This window comes from Ananas comosus, linkage group 14, assembly GCF_001540865.1.
Source record: "Ananas comosus cultivar F153 linkage group 14, ASM154086v1, whole genome shotgun sequence".
NCBI classification, from domain to species: Eukaryota; Viridiplantae; Streptophyta; class Magnoliopsida; order Poales; family Bromeliaceae; genus Ananas; species Ananas comosus.
The window spans coordinates 8,368,276-8,393,279 of NC_033634.1; the positions used below are offsets into that span (position 1 = coordinate 8,368,276).

Here is a 25,004-nt window from a genome sequence, read left to right on the forward strand (position 1 = left end):
GTGGCTGAGATATATCTTACGCGACAGAGGCATGCACACCGGCAGTGTCTTCGACACATGAAAGCAAATATGAATAAGCGTTTTAAAAATAATTCGTTATTGGACAAATTCTATACTATTGCCAGTGCTCCAACATCGGTAGAATATTATAAACTTAAAGAAGAGTTACTTGCGTTGGATTAGGATGCTTGGAAGTGGGTGGATGATCTCGAAGAATATAATGAGTATTGGGCGTGGGCATTTGATGGAGGACAATGCTTCGGGTTGATGACCACCAATATGCCCGAAAGTTTAAATAGGGTACTTAAGGAAATTCGTGCTCTGCCTATCACGGCATTTGTTGCGGGGACATTTTACAAGCTTAATAGTTATTTCTTACAGCGTCGTGAAAATGGTAAAAATATAACGGCCACGTTAGCTCCTAAAATACAAATTCGGATTATAATGAATATGGTGACGGCGCAGGGATACATTGTCTATCGATTTGGGCCTGTTAAGTTTGAGGTCAAACTGGAGATTTCAATTACAATGTTTTCCTGAATGGACCAGATGCGGATTGTGATTGCGGCGAATTCAAGCTAACGGGAATACCTTGCTCACATCTTTTAGCAGTTTGCAATAATTCGCAAAGAAGAATAGATTTTCATAATTTTTGTTCTCATTGGTATACTGTTGAATGTTATCGCCAGACATACGCACCGCTTTTCCATCCAGTTCCAGATAGGCGACACTGGTCACGACCTTAGGGCCCACCAATTGTACCACCTCCCGTGAGAAGGAAGAAAGGTCGATCATGATCAACACGTATTCGTAATATAATGGACGAAACCGGTGGACGACGAACAAAAACAGGAAGGCCATTATAGAAACACTTGTCCACAATACAAAGAGAGCACAACAAGGACGTCGACGTAGGACTTGTTACCTAACTTAATAGTATTTGTAAAACTTTCAATATTCAACACACTTTTTGCTAATATGTTACTAATTACAAAATCTTTAAAATTGCAGATGGCAGATCTAGAGGACGCGGGACCAGTTGATTCGTCCATCCTGACAAAGCAGCATCTCCATAGGTCTGAATTTATCAGGAGTGAGGTGAGAACCAAAAATATTGATCTAAAAGTTATCATTAGTATTAATGCATAGAAATGTTGCTCTAACTTTTTTTTTTCACTGTAGGAATATCGCGCGGTTCAGTTCACAGAGCATGGCCGCAAATTAAACCAGTGGGGACTTGATCATCCAGCGGTGCTCGATCTGCTACGACAGACTGGATTCTATTATATTTCTCGACTTAGGCGTGTGCAACTGGATCAGGCTTTATTAGGAGCTCTGGTCGAGAGATAGAGATGAGAGACCCAGACTTTTCACTTCCGCCACGGTGAGATGACGATTACACTTTAAGATGTGGCGGTTATTTCTGGTCTTCTTGTCGATGGAGAGCCTGTCACTGGGACTGCAGTATATCCGTGGGAGGATATTTGTCATGCGCTTTTAGGGGTTGTGCCGGAGGACATCAAAGCCAGTCAGATTAGATTAGATTGTTTACCAGCACTTCCACCATATACATTTGGATGCCTCTGCAGGATTAGTTGCAGCCACAGCACGTGCCTATATGTTATATCAGATTGAATGTAGCCTGTGTCACTCCCGGGATCCAGCGGAAGCCTGCCCGGTGCGTGTCCAAACCCGTTATATGTCTACAACATATAAGGCGTCTAGAGCAATACGATAAATAAAACGAAAAGATAATAACATCTAGCACGATATCAGAGTATAAATACAACTAATCTCTAAAGACAAGTAGGAAAATAAAACTGAACAACTAATATAAACCATCAAGTAGTACATACATCTCAAGATCCACATGAATAAAGCTAAATACAAAAGTAGTGGTCTCTATATATATCGGGTACAAAACGTCTCTCTCTCCAACTAAAACAAAAGGAGAGATGACCACCTAGTATAATCACTGAGCTATCTAGCTAGAGGCGACCCCTTTGCCGCAATCCCTAACCTCTTCTGGAGTGGATGGCTCTGTAAACAAAAACATCAACAAAATGAAAATGAGAACTATTAGTCAATAGTTCCTAATGGGTAAGCTGCCGACATCAGCGAAATACACCACTAGGTCATGGAGGCATAAGTAGTATATAAACATGTAACGGAAATAAACAACCTGAATATTAAGCAAGTAATAAAATTACTAAACTACCCTGCCTCTATTTAGCATGAAGTTTCACATTTATTAAAGCTATTCTAACATGAATGGCATGTCCATCTAATATGCACTACCTAGTAGTGATGTCCACATTATACTTTTAATTGTCATTATTCGAATCAACTAGAACCTACACAAGTGTAGTCCGGCTTGCGCCGTGCCTAATGACCCCATAGTAGTCAACATTCCCACTCTAGGAATGAGCCTCCCCCACGGTATCCCATTTCGGCGCTCAATCCTGCACGGGCGAGCTTGTGTCGTGTAGGCTATCTCCGAAGTGCCGGCTTGTGGAGAGCGACCCTGACAAGTATGTGCGAATAAGCACAATAGCAAGCAAGCGTAATCATCCATCTCAAGTCCACGGTCATCATGTTTAAAACATGGTATAAGTACTAATGAACCAACGGTCTATCTCTATGTTATGAAGTAAAGGTTTAATCATTTACTAAGTCAAGTGTCACTATATGACATTAATGTTCACTATGTCAAGCATAAGTTCTATGTCCAGAAGTATGTAAAACTTTTCATTTCACTAAATGAAACATGATTTCTAACAATATGTAAAGAGTGCCATTTCATATGCAAGTTTACTATACACTTTTCTCTCTACTATATAGAGGTTATAAAACATGACATATAACATATATATCTTAGGCATTCAAAAATTTATTTATGCTCTATCTAGTATGAATATGCATGATTTTTTATTTTACAATAAAGATAATGACATAGGGAGAGTTCACCCATTTCGGTGAGGTCAAACCCACCTAATACCCCTCGAAATCCCTTCGTTTGCACGAACGGAGTTGTCCACAAGTCTTCTGGCTTCCTAACAAAAATTTCAAAAGGGTTAGGGGCTTCGAACGAACACCCCACGAATTTCTCAAAAATCAACCCATAAATAGGTAGAAATATACCTTGTATGGCTAAGAACTCTCCCAAAGCTCCAATGAGAGCTAGAATACTTTAATTCCAACCTAAAGGAAGGTATTGGAACCATCAATATAGTCCCTAAGGCTCTATCAAGAGAAAACCCAAAATAAAACCCTAGTTTTCAAAACTAGGTTTTCATCCCAAAAATTCTCTCCAAGCACAATCTAAGGAAGCAATCAAAGCTACTAACCTCTCCTCAAGCTCCAAACCAAGCTAGAAGGTGCTAGGGTTGGAGATCTTTTCTCAACAAAGCTCTAATCCTTCACTCCAAAGCTTCTCCAAGGTCCAAATAGCAACACCCATGAAGAAGAAGCAAAAAGAGGAGATCAATCCATGAAATCTCTCAAGAAAAAGAGAGAAAATCAAGAGAGGGGAAGAGAAGATGTTTACCTCTCTTCTCCTCAAGTTCCAGCACAAAAGAACCCCTCATGGGGGTGTGGGGGATTATATAGAGATGTAACAACCCCAAAAAGACCCCTCAAGAACATGCAGTCTTCAACTGCACTGCATACCAGTACGCGGGCTGGAGTACTGGTACCCGGCAGCTGAACGGGCAAACCCGAGCCTCTGTCAAGCGAACAGCGCGCAGTGTACCAGTACCCATGCGATACAGTACCATACCAGGCTCCAGTACCGGTACTCGGGCAACTCAGTACCGGTACTCTGCCTCGCAGTGCTCAAACTCGAGGGCACCCCTCTCGGTTGCGCAATGGGGTTCCGGTACTCCTCTGAGGTACCGATATCCAGCACCCCAAAACCTACAATTTGGAGGTTTTGGTGCTAAGTATCCACTCTCGCTTCTCAAGACGCGTGTAAACGGGTCGAAATACAGTCTACGACCCTCCAACACACCAAGAATAATACTAGATACTATTCGAACACTAGAACCTTACAATTTGCTAAAGTTTAATGTGCTACAGCCTGTTTTCGAACATCACCTAATGTAGAGTTCACCTTAAGTTGCTACCACTTTTGGAGGGTTTTGATGCCTATGGCGGGTTAGCCTGGGGTACAGCAGCATTGGCCTATCTTTATCGGGCATTAGGGTCGGCTTCATTAAAAAGAAAGGCTGAATGCTATTGCTTTGCGACATTATTACAGGTATAATAAGTAATATATTATAATTGTTATATAAAGCTTATCCTATTTAATTTCACTTGTTTAATTTATTGTAATTTATTTATAGATTTGGGCGTGGGACCATCTTCACATCGAGCAACCTACTGGCATTGGAGCTATTGCCGATATAGCTGATTGACCTTTGGGTTGCCGGTATGACATATAAATTTGATACACATTACATTTCTATATATACATTTGCAACTAACACGTATATTTTCAAATTTTAGATGGTCGAACGCCAGCGAGTTACGTTTTGGAGCAAATGTTACGACAACGGATATTGAGCTCTATAAAGATGAGTTAGGTTAGCAGAGAGAGTCCCAGGTACGTATTAATGCAACCATCCTTTTCAATATAATACAAACAAATTAATACATTTAGCTGACTATTATTGGCTTTTTCACATATTATATGGAGGTTGTACACAGATACTATTATAGCCGCGCTGCCGGCATTTTGTGTATAGGGCAGTGAGGTCTGGCCGTCGAGGACGACGCCGATTTCTTTTCATATTGTTGAGCTTCATGTACCTGATCGAGTCCTACAACAGTTTGGCCTCCTCTAGCATATACCTATTAACATGGAGACCATCCGTCGTGTCACTTCTCAAGGGCGGCCAAATGAGGATTGGGCAATCTTTTATGCTGCACACATCGAGAGATGGGGACAGAGAATACAGGCCATTTTTGACTAGCTGCCGATTGCCGGTGATGACCCGATACAGACGACCTCCATTTATATGCAGTGGTATTTGCAGATAACGAGAAGATGGATTTCTCGTTCAGTACAGCGTCCATCATTGACTTACCAGCCTCACGGCCAAACCGAGAGAGCTTTGGTACGATCACTCATATATTAATTATTTTTTAAATTTTATATTTAATATAGATTGGAAAAAGTGAATTTTTATCTATAATGCAAGTAGACGCATTGCGACAGACTCAGTATAGTATCAGAGAGCTAGTTGATGATCCGGCTGCGATCCATACGATGCTGGAGTCATTGACGGGCATCTATGCCCATATTGAGTCGGTACTAGAGCACGTTCCTGCCATACCTGTTGTCGCTGATATAGGAGGTCGAGATTTTGGTCATGCCTCGACATCGGGTCATCACAGGAGACAGTCACCGTCTCCTATTGGATCATACTCAACATCGAGCCAGCGAGTGTCACGATCTTCATCTCCTACTGATGCTGCAGATATGCCCACCGCCCCTTCGACATTTTTTTTCTTGACATTGGACTCGCTTCCACCACCAGTCTCTCGAGAGTACTTTAGATCTGTCTATTCTCGACGTCATGACGTGTCATCATCACAGCCCCGCCCAGCATCTACACCGGCCACTGTCGAGGGTGATCGACCTGAGCGAGAGGAGACTCAAGCGATTCCGAAGCATCCCGAGGGCATCATTATTGCGGATCTCGATCAGATGGCCGGTATCGAGCCACTTGATGACGTACCTATTGCTAAACTCGATGTGGATCGTGGCCATAGACGTGGACGTGGTCGTGCACAAGGACATGGCCGAGGACATCGAGGGAGAGGAAGATCGAGAAACTGATTGTATCTTGTTGATTTAGATCAAATACATTATATAATATTATTTATCACTTTATTTTGTTCATATTTGTATATTTTTCTGTGTTTTTGTTGATATTTTTATGCTACTGATTGTGTCTTGTTGTTCTACTTGTCTTATTGTGTTTCTTGTTGAAATGTTTGTTCTCGTGAAAATTCTTGCCTCAAATTTGTTCAAATTGTTTTTAAAATCTAACTGAAAAAAGGTGCTGGTGTTGTTTGTACTAAAGGCTGTGAATGGTTCACCGCCTTTAGTGCAAAATTCCCGAAAGCCAAAAAAATTTGGCTAAGTCCTGGACTGGGGACTGTTTGCACTAAAGACGGTGAACCATTCACCGCCTTTAGTGCAAACCCCAGAGTGCAGAACCTGGTGAATCACTAATAAGACGGTGAACTATTCACCGTCTTCATGAAGACGGTGAACCATTCAACCATTCACCGTCTTATCTGTGTTTCAGCCCCGCTTAGCCAAATTTTGCTGAGTTGGGGTTTTACACTAAAGGCGGTGAATGGTTCACCGCCTTAGTGCCCCGTCTTCTCGAGGGCACAGGAAAGGCGGACTTGTAAGGGTGCAGTGTGGGGTTTTGCTGTGAAGGCGGTGAATGGTTCACCGCCTTCTGAAGGCGGTGAACCATTCACCGTCTTCACAACAAATATTACAAAGACGGTGAACGATTCACCGTCTTTGTGAGAAAACCCTGACGTGGCGCCCACGTGGCGAAAGGAGGGTTAGTTTTGCAAATAAAATTTTGGCAGGGTCATTTTGCCAATTTTGATTTTTTGGAAGGTCATTTTATAAAAAGGCCCTCCTAACTTAGCAACTAGAGAGGTAGGCTTGCTCACTTCGCGATGAAAGGCAAGCGCCGCACGGGCTAGACAAGCAAGCTTAAGTCCATGACACCAGGCTCACCTGTGCAGGCTCGGCTTGGTCCTGCGCCGTCGCCCTGGCTCCCGCCGCCAGCGTGCACGAGCACCGACCTCCCCCTATCGGTCACACCCTCCTGCCGCCGGCACGCATGCCGCTAACCTACCGGCGGCCAGGCCCGAACCTCACTTCTCCCCAACGAGCCAGTTAAGGCTTGATTGGTATTTTTCGCTATTTCGATAACCCGGGGCCATCTCGAACCCTCCGAAAGTGAGTATGGTGATCCCAGACTTCCTTGATCACTATGCTCACCTTGTTCGCTGTCGAAGAGGCCCAGATAATCAGATTCGCCTTCGTCGCTCCGATGCACACCACCCACTAAACTTCGGCTTGCCTTCACACGTTCCTCGATCATTTCCTATTCTCCAGAAAGGGAGCACGAGCTTTGCCTCGACGAGATCTGTCAGCCAGTACCCTCAGTTGGCCTCAGAAGTGCATAAATCTCGGTAACGGTCTTAAACTCCCCTAATTGTATGTTGTTGTCGCAAATATTGAATTGTAGTTAGGCTTTTGTGCAATTGCTGCTCTGTGGGTTGTTGTGGGCAATATGTAATCACTGGATGTGACCTCTAAACCGACACGCGTATTTGGATTGGGTATTTTTGGACTAATCGTCCGGTTGATGGATTTTATTTACAGTAGCGGTAGTTGTACATGTATCTTACTTTCTCTTCTGCATTGCTACTGTATTACCTTTCATAGCTATATTTGATTGCCACTAGGTACACTCGCCCTCTTCAGCTTGCGGGACCCACTAAGAGACCCTTTCTAGTTTCTCACCTCTCCCTCTTTCATGTGACTTGGGCGGTGAGAATCTAAATGATGCGTGAGGTGTGGTAGCTAGACAGTCCTATTAGTTTCGATGGTAGCGTAGTGTGGTTGCCTTCCTTACCTTTTTTCTTACCAGCACTTAGACTATTATGTGGCTTAGTTTATGATGATTATCTTGTTTTGTACTTAGAACAAAAGTATTTCAAACGCTTGTAGCTTTATATGAATTAAATGATTTTCTACCCCTCGAGGTAGCTCGTTTTCAAAGAATTAAATGTTTCCATGCAGAAAACAATTTCAAAAGGTTTTCTGGCTTTTGAGATTTTAGTATTTCGAAATAAAGTTTTCGGCCATGTGGGAAACACCTTCAACTGATAGATATGGAATGTTTATGGATTATGTGATGTACAGTTGTGATTGTAATTTATGAGTGGATGTGGTTTGTGACTTGTAATATGTACGACATTGTGCAAATACAAGAGAGACTGTATCCATGTGGACAAAGAATTCTCTATGTTTGTAATAGGTTTTTCATCCCTTGGGTCAAGGTTTCAAAAAGGGGGGGGGGGGCACTTTCCGCTGACTATGTTTCCAAAAAAAAATTGCCTATATTTCAATTGGCTTTACGAAAAGTGACCTTGGGGCGTGATAAATTAAGGTGGTATCAAAGCCAAGTTTACAACCATGGCTTCACTCACGAATTTTTGATAGCGAAGATTGTTTCCTACTAGAATTGGGGTTTTAGGGTTATAAAAAATCTTGTAATTAATCTTTAGAGGTTAGAGTCTCTTTGTTGGAGGTTTCTCATAAGAGCTTCATTGTAGATGTACACCCTAATTGAGGAGAAAACGTGGAGAGCTCTTGAGAGAGAGTTTTTTGTAATCCAATCTACTCCTTTGTACTTTTGTGCCGTGGATTAATTGAAGAACGCATTGAGGTGGTTTTGCCCGTGGACGTAGGTTGACTCATCGTTGGCCGAACCATGTAAATTTTGTGTTCTTGTGTTTTCTTGTTTATTTTATTGCTTTGTTATCCTCGTGCTCGTTTTCTACGATCGTTCTCATCTTTTTCATCTACGAAAGATCATGTTTCCACTGTGCTTGTGTGTTGTGTGGGTTTGAGGTGTGCTCGGTAACCCCAAGGCCAGTTCCCTTTCAGTTGGTACATGGCATAAAGTTGGCCAGTTGTTTGTCATTGATAGTCTTCATCTCTCTCCTCAGGGTACTAATTGTGATGTCTCCTCTACTACTTCTTCAATATCTAAATTTTGACATCAAAAACTTGGATATGTTTCCTTTTAAGTGTATGGTTAATAAAAGATTATTAGAACATGTATCTTTCGATAAAGATTCTTGTTGTGTTGATTGCAAACTTGCCAAACAACATGCACTTGCTTTTACTCTTAGTGAATTTGTAACTTTTGCTCCATTTGGTTTGGTTTACTCTGATATTTGGGGACCGAAGCCTACACCCTCAATGGGAGCTGCACATTATTATGTTATATTTGTAGATGATTACACCAGCTATAATGGATTTATTTGATGCATAATCAAGCTGACTTTCTAGATATTTATATATATTTTTCAACTAATGATAATAACCCAGTTTTTGAAAACTATAAAAAAAATTTGATCTTATTCTGGTGGGGAATACATATCACATGCTTTTAAACAATACCTCATTATCTCAAGGTACTCTTCTTCAATTATCATGTGTTGAGACACCTCAAAAAAATGGAGTTTCTGAAAGAATGCACCATCACATTATTGAAATTGCATGCAAAATACTTCTTTCGGCTTATGTTTCTAAGAAATTTTTGGGTGAAGCTATGCTCATTCCTGTTTATATTATCAGCCACATTCCTTCACTTGTCATAAATGATGAAATCTCTTTCCAATGTTTTTATAATATTAGTTTAGATTACTCATTTTCGTATTTTTGGTTCCACGTGTTTTGTTCTTCTACCCAAAGAAGAGTGCAATAAACTAACCAAGAAAACCGCTATGTGTGTTTTTCTTGGTTATAGGCTTCAACAAAAAGGCTATAGGTGTTTATGGCCCCATTGCTAAAAATTTGGTATCTCTCATTATGTCACATTTTGGGAACAAATATCTTTCTTCACTCTTCCAACATCAAAATTTTCATCTAGTTCTCTGCTTTTGGACCCATTTCAAGAGAGTCCTCCATCTGATATTCCCTTAGAAACAACAGACATTGGTCAATGTGATCTTCATCTCAACCCTTCTTGCCTATCTACTAAACCAGACAATATGCAACTAGAAAGATCTTATCCAACTCGCAATAGACAACCACCAAATTATCTCAATGACTATTATTGTTACCTATCCTCTATTTTCTCTACCTATGAACCCAAATCTTGCCACAAAGCCTCCTCTGATCCTAAATGGCAAGAAGCCATGGATGAGGAAGTTATTGCTCTTCAAAAGACCAATACTTGGGAGCTTACTGAATTGCTACCAAAACAATCTACTATAGGTGTAAATGGATCTATAAAATCAAACAAAATCAAATGGTTCTATAGAACGAGATGAAGCATGACTCGTTGCTATAGGCTTTTCCCAAGAATATGGAATCGATTACGAGGAAATATTTGCTCTTGTCGCGGGAATGACTACTGTGTGTAGTCCTGCTAGCTGTGCCATCTTTCGGGGTTGGAAACTTCACCAACTAGACGTCAAGAATGCATTCTTAAATGGTGATCTTTCTGATGAAGTATATATGACTCCTCGAGGCTTATCTCATCCACCACAGTATGTGTGTAAGCTTCACAAAGCCTTGTATGGTCTTAAACAAGCTCCAAGAATATGATTTGAGAACTTTTATTGTACTATCCTCCAGCAAGACTTTTCTCAAAGCAATCATGACTCAACTATGTCTATTCGTTGCTCATCATATGGTAGAGTTGTTCTTCTTTTATATATCGATGATATAATTATGATAGGCAATGACATGGAGGGAATTTTTTCGATATCAAACACCAGCTCAGTAAATATTTGCAATGAAAGATTTTAGACTATTTTGTTGTTTTCTTGGTATTGAAGTAGATTATCAAACCAAAAGTCTATTTCTTTTCCAAGTATGCTTCTGAATTACTTATTCATGCTGGATTGACTGACAACAGACAGCCGACACTTCTCTTGAACTTAATGTCGAACTTTAGCCTATTGATAGAACATTGCTTTCCAATCCAACTCTCTATTGACAACTAGTTGGTAGTCTCGATTATCTTACGATTACTAGACCTGATGGCAGCTGTGTTGTTCAAATGTCAGTCAATTTATGTCAACTCCCTAAATAACTCATTATGCTGTGGTCCTACGAACGCTTCAATATATTCAAAACACATTACATCATGGTCTACTTCTTCACAACTCAACGGCTCCTATTCTTCAGGCATTTTGTGATGTTGGTTGGATTGGTGATCCAACTGATCGACACTCCACTACTGGCTTTTGCATTTTCCTTGGAGATTCACTTATCTCATGAAAAAAAAAAAAAGGCAAACTATCGTTGCTTGTTTGGCTTGGATGGCTTCTTATCTACATGGGTATTCGGATATCTTCTTCTACCCTATTATTTTCTGATAGTCAAAGCACTATCCAAGTAGCTCAAAAAGATATTTTCAAGAGAGCACTAAGCATATTGAAGTTGATTGTCACTTTATTCATCACTAGTGAAAGCCCGCGCTTCGCGGTGGGACATTTATGCAAATTTCAAAATATTTTGAACAAATGTTTTTAATTTTATAATTTCTAAATCTAATTTTAAATTTTAAAATTCAAAAATCGAAGAGAGAGAAAAATTAAAAAAAAATATTTAAATAGAGAGGGATAAAAAAATTTGGAATTTAAAACACGATTTATTATATGTATAATTAATAAATTAATTAATTATATATTATATAACATTATTAATAAATTTAATTAATTAATTAAATCTACAGAGTTTAGAGATTAAAAATTTTAAAACTTTGAAGTTTAAAATTGAAATAAATATTGTATGCTAATAGTTAAATTTAAAATTTTAATATAAAAATATAAAATTCGGAAATTAAAATTTTAAAATCTCTCTCTCCCTCTGTATGACAAAAATGTGGAAGATAAAGTGCGCCACAAAATAAAACTAGGAATTAAAATCCGGACCTTTTGGAGCCACCAAGAATCGTGAGTTGTGATAAATACGAAATACTCAAATCAGCAGCAGAAGGCCGACTCGATTCCTGCAAACAACAAAAGTTCGGAATTTAAATAGGAAATCAATGCTTGCAATCTTTTAAATACAATTCTGCATTGCAAATTTTAAGTTGCCAAGTTTTAACCTTTTAAGCTTTGGATTCTGAATTCTAAAAGCTTGTTGGTGCAAGACAATATTAAAAACTGCGAATACAGAGTTCTAAATTACAGTCCTAAATTTTGAATCCCAATTTTTTTCAGATGCAATTTTAACCTTTAAGAATGCACAATTCTAAAATCTGGAACACCGCCGCCGCAATTCAAATTGCTGAATTTGAACCCTCATTTGCACTAAATATCCTAATGCAATTCAGGCCATAATTCCCAATTTCAAACTTTTATATGCACCAAGTACTTTACTGTGATTCTGAGCCATGCATTCTAATTTCTGAATTTAGAATTTAGCTAGAGAATTTAGAATTCAGCTAGAGAATTGAGAATTCAAGTAGGCAATTCGCAGTTCAACGAAGAATAGAAGGGAAACAAATATCCTTTGCTCAGATTCTCCATGAAATCAAACATCATCAATTTGGAACCGAAGCCTCATTAGTTAGTAGTGCTAATTGTATAAGAACTGGAAGCATTTCAGCACAAAATAAGGGCAACTGGTTGAGCCTCTCTCAATGACCGCAATTAGCTGATATTCAAGGAGAAGATCATCATAGCATGGGAACTCAAAATTAAGCTATGAAATTTGGAATTCTATGAAGAATATAAGGCAAGATAATTTAGAACTCAGTCAGCCAACCTAGATTCCAAATACATGAAGCATATAGTAAGAGCGAAAGATCGGCACTTTTCTTTCCTGTTATAAGATCTCGAGTCAGAATTAAATTGTAATGTTGACAGCCAAAAGCATTTACTATGGAATTTTCGAAAGCTGAGGTAATTGATACCAATGAAAATAATAAAAATCCCACACAAAAATCTTAAGATAGAAAACAAATCCAATGAGAATTAATTTTTTTTACCAAACAGCCCAAGAAATCATACGAAACATTAAAAAAACTTAACTTGATAACTGGAAATGGAATTGTCCATTAATTAAGGATATAGGAAGATTAAATATACCACCCAACCTAGACTTTGGGCCTGAAACAGGAAGGAAATTTGCATAAGTGTGCATGCAAAACCTAAAGCTGTTGCAACCACCAAATAATAAAAAATAGTGCTAAATACAGATTGTGAATTGGAACGAAAAAAGTGATCACCTGATTGCCAGGGAAGAAAACTCATACCCCTTTCCAACACAATAAAATGGTTGTGTACAATAAAATGGTCGCCAATTGCCGGATATAAAATTAGTTATTTCCATGATGGATCTAACGACATAAGCAATGAGGGAAAACAGTACGGGAGAAAAAGAACTAAATAAATAATCTATAGAAACAAAGAAGTAAATAGTACAGAAAAACACAAAGAAAAACCGTAATAGAGAGAAAATACATAAAGCTCTTCCTGGACGACTTCTAAAGAGGCTCAGATATACATATAAGGCTAGATATCTAATTAAGCTATAGAACATTTCAGATAAAAAGGGAAAATATAAGCTTACTCAATGTTCAGTTTATCAACATATGAGACCAACTCCACCAACTAATTCCTAACTTTATTACCTGCATATAAGACATTTACAAAGGCTTCATTACCAGACTAAAAAAGAAAAGAAAAGAAAAAAGGAAGTAGATAAAGAGAAATAAAATGCATAATGCGAGAGTCCCAGACTTGTAAATGCATAAGTCAGAATAAGTAAAGCATTGGAAAAGTATGCTGGGGATATTAAATTGAGCTTTAGATTTTTTACTACAATTCATAAGTGTATGTTACCAATTAAAGAAGTTAGGTATAAAAAAGTTGAACCCAAAAGAGGGATTAATTCCATAAAATGTAACATCTAGTGAGTGTTAGTTCCTGATAGGCATTAAGCAATTTCTAAGCATAATATACTCCAAAGCGAGTAGGATCTTTTCTCCATAGAATGCTAGGTAATTAAAGCCAATAGGAATTAGTAGTTTAATTCTCTGGGAAAAAAAAATATCTTATTTTGTTATCATTCTATTGCTGGTTGGTCATCAGTCCAAACATCCCTTTTTTCACATGTCTGTTGTCAATGTACGCTCTGATGACTAAGGGTGCGGCGTCTATTTGCATTATCTTTCTTAGGAAAATAGGCAAAGGAAAGAATAAAATGCAGCAATATATATAGAAGAAAAAAATGGAAATAAAGAAATAAAACATTGAAATAATATTATTATATCTACAAAGAAGACACAAATTGAGAGTTTTGCAAACTAATCTTTTTACCAAGAGAACCCCACTTTATACCAAGAAGACACAAATTGAGAGTTTCGCAAGCTAAACACCGACAGTCGAATTACCAAGAGAAGCCCACTTTATCTCCCGTAAACAAAAAGAAGGAGAAGAAATACAGAAATGAAAATGGATGACCGAAATATAAAATCAATGCTTCCAAGAAAGATGGAAAGATCAATAAAAAAATCAGCATGTTAAAAATTGTATGAAGTAGCATATATGAATGGGTCCAATAAACAATGGGAATAAAAAATTGAAGAATAAAATCAATGACTGAAGTATTAAACTATGCTTCCAAGAAAGATGAAAAACTCCTTAGAAAATCAGCTTGTGAAAATCATACTAAACAACATACGTGAATGGATATGGAAATAAATAAATATACTCTGCTCAGACTCCCACGGCCATCAAATATTATGAGATTGGCGGCTAAGACTTCTTGATTAGTAGTGCTAACTGAGTTTGAACCCGCGTGCGTGCCACAATTATTCTTAGCACAAATAAGAATGGATCAAATATTATGAGATTGGTGGCAGAGACTTCTTGATTAGTAGTGCTAACTGAGTTTGAACCCACGTGCGCGCCTGTCACGCCCCAAACCCGAGGCATAACAGACGCCGCATATCTACTAATTTAGTAAATATGCAAGGCTACAGAATCAGACAAATTACATACAAAAGATGATTATAAAAATAGAAATTCAAACTGTCGAAAGATGAGGTCATCAATTTAAATTCAACTAGGATCAAAGAAAATCACATATAAGCAGAACTATAGTTTATTATGCAATTCAAACAAAATTTAGTCTAACTAGTGCTTTAAGTAACAAATATGGGTACGATGAAATAACAAAGTAGAAACAGATAAACAATGATTATCTACGAAGTTCAAAGTTCATATCTAAATGCAATAGAAATAAGACGAAGAGGCTAGAATCAAATCTAGCTACATCTAACGTTCACTCGCTCCCAGCCCCGCCCTGCGAATCGGTCTCAGTACCTGGGTAAGCAACCATACACCACATTAGTCGGATTAAGCATACAATAAATGGATACACAAATTAGTTCAAGCGACTGGTTTTAATTTGCAAAATTTAAGAAAATAAGAATTTATCAAAACTTCAAATTCGGATCGGATTGAAACTATAATTTTTCAAAGCATTTCCCTTTCGACATATAAACAAAATAAATATTGTCTCCGGCACTTAACTATATCTTATGATCCGTTGGCGAGATCCAAAGACACCCGAAGGCGTAAACAAAACAGAGGCACCGGAAGGCGCAAACAAAATAGAGGCGCGGATAGGCGCAGGCACCCGAAGGCGCAAACAAAACAGAGGCGCGGATAGGCGCAGGCACCCGAAGGCGCAAACAAAGACGAAGCTTGCTTCTATAACAAAGTACATGTCGACATGGCCAACATTAGCATAGCAGAATACCAAGAGACATTTTAATTCAAAATTATCTAGTCACTAACTTACAGAACAGATAATCAACTTTCTTTGAGGTATTCGTTAAAGAAAGCCTTTCAATCACATTTGAAACTCAGTTTGCAAAAATATTTGATATACGCTTAACCCTTAATTTTTAATTCCACAAAATAAAGATTTTTACACAATCAAATTAGTTCCTAAATTATTTTACAAAACTAACAGGTGTCCGGTCGCTTACCTTAACGAATACCTCAAAGATAGATAAAAATATCCAGTCGAGAATGCGCCGAAAATTCAATCGTCGGAACCTAAAATAGAGACACGCGATTCTCTATAAGCTAACCAAAATGAACATACAAAAGGGGATATAAAGGTATGCAAATAGGTCGGGATGGAGCACAAAGGGATTTAGAATATTAAAATTCGACGAAACTCAATTAGCAATCAAGAGGATGATGAGTTTTAAGGATTAAAATATTCAAAGAAGCAAGATAAGATGAATGAGGTTTTAAAATAATAAAGGAAGGATCTAATACTCGAAAAGAGGGTTTTCAGATGTTGAAATATTAATAGGCAATTTACAATTAGATGAGATCAAAATTAGAAACAAAACGAAATTCGCCCTCTCATGGGCGTTTCATCGAACATATAACGGGCATTCTAAAAGTATGTAGAATATGCAAAGTCAACAAAACCAAATCATATGCAGAACACAAGGGATAAGGTTAACGAAATCAGATTTGAATGATCCTAGAAATAATCATCAAAGAAGAATACCTAACAACAATCACCTAATTATCGATAAATTTAGATGCTTTCAAGAATAGGTGTAGAGATGAAAGTGAAAGGAATGAACCTTCTTAAAGATAGAAACAATGATGATGAAATGTCGTCGACGACGAATCAAAAAAATGTCGACGGATGAGGATTGTGGTGGCGGCCGCGGATGACGGCGACGATGACGATGATCAACGGCGTCGTGCACGCGTGAGGGAGGGTGGAGCCGTACGGGTGCAATAAGGGAGGAATTAAGGAAGGTTGCGGCTAGGTTAAACGGATGGTGGAGATAATTAGGAATTAGTGATTAATTGGCATAAAATGCCGCCGAGTTCCTCAAAAACTAATATTTACGAAAAGGTCCGAGTTTTAAAAGAATAGGAGTTAAAACAAGAAGTTAAGAGTGTGGGGTGTTACAGCACCACAATTATTCTTAGCACAAATGAGAACTGCCGGTTGCCTGCGAAGCAAGCCATCCAAAGTCCTCTCATAACTAATCAAGAAAGCCTAGGCCCCTCTCAATTATCGCAACCATTTAACATTCAAGGGTATAATCAGCATAGCGTGGAAGAAAAAAGGGAAAGGCAAAGCCTCGGAAAATAGATGGCTTAAATTCTGATGGCATTCAAGAGGTAGTCATCATAGCATGCACAAAAACAGGTCAAGGCAAAGTACCCCAAAAAGGCAAAACCAACAGCCAGCCAGAAGGCATACGAAACATGCAGAAACGAAAAAGGGACCTACGGATTCTTTTTTTTTTTTTCTTTCTTTTGTGAAAACCATGTTGAAGTAAAGGCGAAAGGATAGAGTCTAACCTGCACAAAACCTCAAAAAAATAATGTAAAACAACTAAGTATTCGAAGGACTTCCCCGCCCCCCTCGCCCTCACCCAAAAAAGAAACAAATGTATGTAAAAGTAAGCCAAAAAACATAGCTTTGACAAACTAACGACAAAAAATGCAGCTATAGGAATCCTGAGGACTTTAAAAAAACACAAAACCAGCGAAATCCCAAGGACTTTAAAATAGGAAAATAGGGAAAAATCGGAGACATTAAAATAGGAAAATAGAGGCTTAGGGAATGTAACAATTCAACCAAGATTAGTAGCTTAGGCAAGAGATAAAAACATTAGAGATGGTTGCCGAGGGATTAGGCCATCCAAATATCTTTTTCTCTTAAAAGGTTATACATCAAAACTTAAGAGATAGTTGCCGAGGTATCGGGTGATCCAAATCTCTTTTTTTTCCTCTTTGTAGCATCTAAGCATCTAAGCACATGAGCAATTGCCATCATTCACAGTTCTCCTTATTTATCATCATCGCCTCAAAGAAGAGCCAGAAGCAAGACCACAGAAAAATTTAAAACTGAAGCAAGAGAACGAAAAACGTGAAGAATAAACAACGAATAATGAAATCAACAGAAATAATGCAAAAAGAAATATAAGGCGAAACATTACGAAAGTTGTAACAAAAAAAAATGGGAATAATCAGTGGATTCAAATGGTAAAAAAAAAAAAAAAAAAAAAAAAAAAAAAAAAAAAAAAAAAAAAAAAAAATCTGGATGAACTTAGAGAGAAAGAACATCTTTATTCTTTTTATCACACATTTGATGCATATTTTTTTAGCCAACAGTTGGTGCATGTGTTGCCGGCCCTAAGACCGTCAAGCTTGCCCTTTTTCAAATCCTATATCATCATTGCCTAGCAAATTATTTGATGTCACGAATTAGCCATCTTTTTTTATGCCACTATTTTCATAATATTGTGATTAACATTTTGAAAAACAGCAACACAAATTGCAGTAATTGCATCACATTATAAACAAAAAAATTCCAAAGCTCTCATGTATGCAAAGAGGGCCCAAAAAGTTTTGATGGCTTGGGGATGGGACCATCCAAACTCTCCAATATTTTTCGCACAACAAAATAGCCCCAGACTATGCCAATAACCAATGTGCCAATCTCTTTTTTTTTTTTTCTTTATAGCATCACTGCCTCAAAAGACTTCAAAACAACTAAAACTCCTAAAGATCATGCAATTAAAAACCCTTCCAGCTGAAACAAATTCCTATCATAATAAAGAGAACTTAAAAGAATAGAGGCTCAAGTAATATCAAAATAGACAATAAACAAAAAATAGGAAAATAGAGGCTCAGGTAATATAAAATAAAATTCAACCAGGATTGGTAGCTTGGGCAAGAGATAAAAAACAAAAGAGATGGTTGCCCAGGGATTAGCCCGTTCAAATCTCCGTTTTCCAAAAAGATTATACACCAAGACTTAAGAGATGGTTGCCAACAGATTAGGCCATCCAAATCTCTTTTTTTGTTCTCTTTGTAGCATCACTGCCTCAAAAGAGATTGAAAGAACTAAAATGTCAAAAGTTCCCACAAATTAGCACATGAGCAATAGCTATCATCCACACTTATCCTTACATATCATCATCGCCTCAAAAAAAAAGCTAGAAAATGGATAGGATCGCAAAGAAACCAAGAAAATAAAGCAATATTAGGAAAATAACAATACACTGAATAATATGAATAACCAAGAGCAAGGAGTGGCAGGAAGAGCATGTAAAAAATCTAGAGTGTAAAGCACATGAATTATTTTTTCAGAAATTACAATCCGAATAAAACAAACCTTAAAATGTATCAAAAATATCTGTAAATTCTAAGCAATCCAAATCTCGGTTTTTCCAAAAAGATTAAACACAAAGACTTAAGAGATGGTTGCCAAGGGATTATGCCATCCAAACTGTTTTTTTTTTCTTTTTGTAGCATCACCATCTCGTAAGAGATCGAAAGAACAAAAATGCCAAATTTTAGAAATAAGCGAAGTAGAAATTCGTCAGTTCCCAAAAAAAATAGAAACCATCACTACTCAAAAAACTTAATTATGTAAAATAGAATAAATCTAGAGAATATAAAATAACATTCGAAAAAAATTTAGAAGGCAACATGGAAGAGAAGGCTCAGATTCAACATTAATTTACATACTAAAATAGTTTCTACTCTTCTCTTCAAGTGCAAACCAAACTTTTGCAAAGGATTGAAGGCTGCAGTGGTTGCCATGTGGCCATCCATACTGCCTTGCCGTCCAAACCTTCTAATATGAATTCGGAAAATACTTAAAAAGAGAAGATAGGGACCTTATGAAACTTCATCATCAATGTATGAAACCTACGCCGTCCAAACCTTCTAATATGAATTCGAAAAATACTTAAAAGAGAAGATAGAGACCTTATGAAACTTCATCATCAATTATGAAACCTATAATCAAGAATCGAACTTCCGAATACATTGTGATGTTTCAACTTATCACCACCGCCTATTATCAGAATTCTTTTCCAAATAAAAATTCTCGACTTTTTTTTTGGATAAAGTAATAGATTGCAAGAACAAGCATAGCAAAATCAAAAAAATTTGATAGTGGAGAGAGAATCAGAGAAAAGACTCTAGTAGGCATTTCACCAAACATATGAGGGGCGCAGCAAAACGGACAATTTTTGGAGCTCCCCTTGCTCCACTCAGTAGAGAGAGAGAGAGAGAGAGAGAGAGAGAGAGAGGCGACCGAGAGCAAGCCATGGAATTGGGCGAGGAAGTTTCGGCGACGACGGGGATGGGGAAGGGTGGAAGGAGGCATACCGTAGCAGGGCGACAAAGGCCCGGGGTTCGCGGGAGTTGCGTGGGGAAGCGCGACCCTCCGCGTTGGGCGTAGGAGGAGGTCAGGGTAGGGCCCGACAAACACCCGATAGTGGGGGGCCTAGATCGGAGAGANTATCTCCTCCTCCTTTAACGTGAGCCAGGGAGGGAGGGATAGGAGGGGAGAGAGAGAAAGGCGAAGGGGGGTTGGGGGAAAGAGAGAGAGAGAGAGAGAGAGAGAGAGAGAGAGAGAGAGACGGGGGGAGGGGGGCCTAGGGATAGGGAGAGGGGGAGAGAGAGAGAGAGACAGGGGGAGAGGGGGCCGCCATCTGCGGGCGACCCGCAACTGGGCGCGGAGAAAGAGAGAGAGAGCCGAGGGGCCCTGCTATGTGCGCAGCGCGTCGCGCGTTCGCGCCCGCTAGAGAAGAAACGGCAGAGAGGAGGGGGGCGCTGGGAGGTGCCACGTAGGCCACAGGAGAGAGAGAGAGAGCGGGGGGCGGTTGCGAAGGGCCCCACCGAAGCCCCGCCAAACGCGGGGAGGGCTCCGGAGGAACTCAAGAATTAATATTACTATAGATCATCATAATCAGAAAACTAATCAATTACAATATATCTCCTCCAAACAACAAATTGTTGATCGTTTTACAAAATATTCTCGTTACCAGAAGTGCTCTCATAATTGTGCTCACTACCATATATTCACCTTCCATATTCTCCTTAAGGCAAATATGGAAGGTGAATAATCTCATATTAAGGCAAATATTCTCATTACCATAAGTGCTCTCATGATTGTGATTACCACCATATATATATATATATATATATATGCTCTCATTCACATTCCATATTCTCCTTAATTATTATAGGGCTTTTTTTGCAAATAGCCCCCTAACTAATTTTTTTTTTAAAATTGGCCCTATCAAAAATTTATTTGCAAAAATGGCCCTGGTCCCACCACGTCAACGCCACGTCAGCGCCACGCGGGCGGGGCTGGGCTATGTGTTTAAGTTGAACACGGTGAACCATTCACCGTGTTCAATACAAGGTTTTTGTATTAAACACGGTGAATGGTTCACCGTGTCCAATACAAAATGGTTAACTGCGAGGTATTTGTATTGGACACGGTGAATGATTCACCGTGTCCAATACAAATAATTGAACACGGTGAATGATTCACCGTGTCCAATATAAATACCCACAACTTAGTCATTTTTGGCTAAGTTGGAGGTATTTGTATTGGACACGGTCAATCATTCACCGTGTCCAATACAAAAACTTTGTATTGAACACGGTGAATGGTTCACCGTGTTCAACTTAAACACATGGCCCAGCTCCGCCCGCGTGACGCTGACGTGGCGCTTGCGTGGCGGGATCAGGGCCATTTTTGCAAAAAAAATTTTGACGGGGCCAATTTTAAAAATAAAATTTATCAGGGGGCTATTTGCAAAAAAAGCCCATTATTATATACCATATTTATCATTTATTCTTTCTCTTTTTTGGTCGACAGATTAGATATTCAAATACTTTATCATGCAAGCCTTATACTTGTATTATATAAAGGGTGAAAACCCCTCGTGAAGAAGACATCGATCAAGCCCCCCATTCTACCTTTTCTTATTCATTATTAGTGAACTTGTAATCCACGCGTATTGGCATCCTTTGTTCCAAAGCCTTTCTTTCATCTTTTCCGCCTTCGATGGGATTTCTTCATAACTAGAGAGGCACCAAAAATAGCACGACGACAGATCGATGACCGGTTGAATCATTTGATTCATCATAAAAAAAGAGGGTGGGAACAGTCATTTACGGCTAGGAGCCGTTAACAAATTCAACCTGAAGGAATCAAAAAAAGAGAATACTATAGTAGCTTGAAAGAAATAAGGAAACAACTAAAAAAGCATCTGGCATTAATGACTAACTATCATTACAACTAGTTCACGGCTAAACAAGCACTACAACAAAAATGGTCTATAGCGACACTTTTAAATGTAGGTACATGTCAAAAAAGTGCTGCTAGCTAAAATTATCGACACTTTTAAAAAGTGTTGCTATATGTGGGGTCGCTAGGTATATAGTGACAGTTAAAGAGTGTCGCTATAACCTAAAAGAGTGCTGCTAATTTACCAACACTTATTTAAGCATTTAGCAACCGCCGAAACTTTATCTCGTTGGCTGCGGTGGCGGAGGAGGACGAGTAAAGGTTCTTCGTCTAGAATTTCAGTAGATTGAGTGAAGAGAGAAGAAAAGATGGTAATTGATTTTTCTTTTTCTTTTTTTTTCTATTTGTAATCGGGTCAAATGGACTGGGTGTGGTGGGTTGAGTAGAGTAATCTTTTATTTTTGGTTGGATTGGGCTTTATATTTAGATTATAGAATGTGTTTTTAAGTTTTAAGCTAAATAGAACACTTACTCAAAAATGTCACAACATGTGTCCCTAAATCTAATTATGTTGTTAAACACAGACTAAGGACCCGTTATTTAAACATAATTATTAATGTAATATGGTAAAAGATGAATGCACTTGAAAATGGAGAAATTAATTTACACGCATCTAAGGTTGAATTAAGTAGAAAGTGGTGTAACTAAAATACTTTGTTTGGTTCGTTGAAGATGTGCACTTACAAAATCTATCAGTTTTTAGGGATGGTAAGATTGCCCCCTCTGCAGGAAAATATAAAAATATATATATATAATATAATATATATATATATATATATATATATAATTATATTATATATAATTCTTTAAAAAGCTATTAGGGAGCAAGGTTGTATACCTTTAAATTGACCTTAATTACACTTATTTAAAATTATTTTTACTCTTGTACATTGAAATATTTTATTTTTAAAAAACATCAATGTTATTATTGTGATTTATTTATCTCTACACTACATTTTAGATTTATTTTTAACTTTATCTTGTATTTTTTTTTCTCTTTGATATTACTAAACTATTTTTTGGCACTTTCTATTGTACAGTTAATAAATCTATTATTTTAGACAAATCTAACAATATTATTAAGAGACATTGGTTAAATAGTAGAGAAAAAATGTAAAATAATCTCTATAATATACTCATTAAAAGTTTCTATAGTTATTTTTAATTTTTTATTATTATTTTATGTATTTTATAATTTTAATCAAAATAAGTTTAATATATAATTCAATCACTAGTGAATCAGGTATTTTTTCACAGCTTTATATAAAAATTATACATTTATACTTAAATGTCAAGGATACAAAAAAAAATAAAAATAGTTGAGTGGCTTTGACAAAGTGAAAAAAAAAAAAAAAAAAAAAAAAAAAAAGAATAGTCGAGTCCTTTGAAGAAGAGAAAAAGTTATATTGATTGCACAAAGGAAAAAAAAAAAAAAAAAAAAAAAAAAAAAAAAAAAAAAAAAAAAAAAAAAACCCCTGTAAAGTGTAGTATAATGTAATTAAGTCTTAAAATTATTCACTCTAAATACTACAGTTGGAACCGTAGCCAATTTGAGCATTGCACCAACCACCATATTAAACAACTACCTTTTTCTAAAAACTTAAAACATCAAAACCAAAAAGATACTTCTATATTTTATACACAACAAGGGCTTGGTTTGGATGCATTAATATTCTATACCATATATGTCTTCCATTTACTCAAAAAAGTTGTGAAACTTGGGTAGATGAATAGTATAATCATCAAATATCTGAAATGGAATACCATATTCCACCTTCCTATCATTTTTTTGAAATAAGATAAATCATCTCATACATAAAATACACTATCATGTTGAATCATAGTTGTCAAGACCTTTTCTAAAAGAAAAATCAAATTCCTTACTTCCCATCACAAAATAACATCTTCATGCCGAAAACAGTACCATTAGATAACTTATTAGAACGTCCAAACCGAAGCCGCAATGTGTTAAAGCAAATAGCACCACCCATTAAACAACAACTACTACATCCTACAATTCACAGAGACGAGCACCATCACTGCATCCACTCTCTTTGAGCACACTGGGCGCAACCCCGTCTGCAAGAAATTCTTGCACATAGATGATCTGCTACGCACAAGTATTTTACATGGAGAAAAGCACATACATTTCACTACTGATGAGCGACGGAATTGCTCCATGTACAGCAATTACCAGCACTTTGGGTTTGCCCTGCACCACATCGATTGCCTGAACAAAGTGCGTCAGTCCCAACTCATATACACAGCATTCAATATTTAATGATCAATGTCTTGAAATCAAAATCGAATACAATGAACAATACAGAACAAATGTATTGTAAATTTTACGAATCTGTTGTCTAGACATCAATTAATCTCAAAAAAATTAGAAATGGACATTATTTGACTCTTTAAATCATTGAATTGATATGTAGTTATTTCGAATATCATATAACACATCCAATGAAATAAATTGGAATCTGCAGCACAATGCATGATGCACACAGTTCACACAATGCATGATGCACACAGTTCACACAATAATTTCTCTAGACGATGGAAAGAAAAAAAGGCAGAACTTAAGATTTAGGCCTGGTCTAGTATTGCAGTTTTTTTTTTTTTTAAGTGAAAACTTCAAATACCCCCCTTGTGGTTTCACTTTTTCCCACTTTAGTATCCTGTGGTTTAAAGTGTATCAAGTTAGTACCATGTGGTTTTGCACTTTTTCACTTTAGTACCCTGTGGTTTAAAGTGTATTAAGTTAGTACCCTGTGGTTTCGCACTTTCTCACTTTAGTACCCTATGGTTTAAAAACCACAGGATACTAACTTAATACAAAAATAAAACCACATAGTACTAACTTGATACAAAAATAAAACCACAGGGCACTAACTTGATACACTTGAAACCACAGGGTACTAAAGTGAGAAAGTGCGAAACCACATAGTACTAACTTGATACACTTTAAACCACAGGGTACTAAAATGAAAAAGTATGAAACCACAAGGGGGGTTTTTGAAGTTTTTCCTTTTTTTAATAATAAAAGTTCTTTATATCATTGAATGTCCTGGGAAGTTAATTTTTGTCCATGCATCCT

At 37.6% G+C, this 25,004-nt stretch overlaps 1 protein-coding gene and 1 long non-coding RNA gene across 6 annotated transcripts in view; both read right to left on the reverse strand.

The window, feature by feature from the left end:
• Window positions 1,847-20,097, reverse strand: LOC109719903. Of its 5 annotated transcripts, none has more exons than XR_002218827.1 (7): window positions 16,410-17,828; window positions 15,792-15,861; window positions 15,071-15,120; window positions 13,364-13,424; window positions 12,823-12,900; window positions 11,719-11,795; window positions 1,847-2,040 (listed from the first exon to the last, which is right to left on the reverse strand). It is a non-coding gene; the product is annotated as an uncharacterized LOC109719903 (long non-coding RNA). The 5 variants fall into 5 exon arrangements; XR_002218826.1 differs by lacking the exon at window positions 1,847-2,040 and adding an exon at window positions 13,020-13,130 and having other exon boundaries at window positions 11,580-11,795; XR_002218828.1 differs by lacking the exons at window positions 1,847-2,040; window positions 16,410-17,828 and adding an exon at window positions 19,972-20,097 and having other exon boundaries at window positions 11,580-11,795.
• The window catches only part of LOC109719901 (centromere/kinetochore protein zw10 homolog), a 31,900-nt gene continuing 30,598 nt past the window's right edge, over window positions 23,703-25,004 (reverse strand). The window contains exon 15 of the mRNA XM_020246737.1: window positions 23,703-24,137. The gene's annotated coding sequence lies outside the window, so the exon portion shown is untranslated. The remainder of the gene's footprint in view (window positions 24,138-25,004) is intronic.